Source organism: Acanthaster planci, linkage group LG13 (assembly GCF_054643075.1).
Source record: "Acanthaster planci isolate LZ-2023a linkage group LG13, COTS_SCS, whole genome shotgun sequence".
Lineage (NCBI taxonomy): Eukaryota > Metazoa > Echinodermata > Asteroidea > Valvatida > Acanthasteridae > Acanthaster > Acanthaster planci.
This window is the reverse complement of record NC_141789.1, coordinates 9,473,314-9,474,574: the sequence shown is the minus strand read 5'-3', so window position 1 is coordinate 9,474,574 and position 1,261 is coordinate 9,473,314.

The window sequence follows — 1,261 nt, the reverse complement described above, 5'->3', positions numbered from 1 at the left end:
CTTGCTTTGTTTTTGATATATGTGTTGGATGATTTTGTACTGCTTTTTGGAAATCTCCACTAAACTAATCCGGAGCATTGGTGCATGCGCACAGGTGGTGGGGGTGTCATGGGGGTGGGGCTGAGGCTAGGATTTAACCCCCACAAAGCTTGTGATGCTCAAGCCCCCCTCCTCTGCCGCACCCCAGTTGGAACAGGGAACTGGGATTTACGGCTGTGTCAGAGCCAGGAATTTAAAGGTGTAGGTGTATATCATATCTTCATATCCACTCTTTACTGTCTGATCAAGTGTCTTTAGCTATTTGAATTTCTAGCTGTTCTACCACATGGCTAAGCGACTTTTTTGTTCATGGCATAAAGGGCACTAGCGTATGCCATACATGCCATTAATTCTACAACAACAACAACATATCTTCAGTTTTAGAAAGCAAAAAAAAAAAAATCAGGAGACCCTTATTAGGTGCACCACTCATTCTGAGTGATGTATCAAAAGTGTTAATATTTTAATTATTATTTAATTTACCTCATTTATAATTGTTAAATTAAAGCCATCAAAATGTAAGAGGGCAATGTCATTTAAGCATTGTAAGATTTTTTGGATTTGAATCAAGCAATGCCCTCCTTATTAAAAAGCCTCTGCTGTCTAATTCATCTTTGCGATTTCCCCCACATAATTTTTAGAAGCAAAACGATCAGAAATAGATAGTGAATTTAAATTGGTCGCGAATCGATCACGCTATATGCTACAAGCGCGCATGTAGTCATTCACGCGTCGAGCGTATGGGTGATGCTGCCAGGCCACAAAAAATTATGGATAACGGTGATCTTTCCCACGGTTGATGTGTTGTGTTCTTGGGTGTGTAATCTTGGGTGCAAGGATGGATAGCCACGATGGTACTAAATGCAAGTTATTATAGGAGATGTATTCTGTTTGGGGGACAATGAAGCACTGTGTCCATTCGCATGTGCTACTCTCTTCACTCTGACCATGACAGAGCCCCCCCCCCGGGTTGTTTAGCTTCTGTTCGTGCATCCGGCTATGCTTGTGGAACATGAGTAACATGCTCTAATCACCGTCCCTACTGCGATCGCCATTGCTGTTTATATAAAACTCTTATGCTATTGTCTCTTCTCATCTGCTGTTCAATCTTGTCAGTACTTCTCAACGGAACTTGGTGTGAATAATATCTTGAAATTTAACTATTCAACAAAAACCCCAGTGCTTTACAAATCGCAGGTTTCTCTAGTGAACCAGTTTGTCA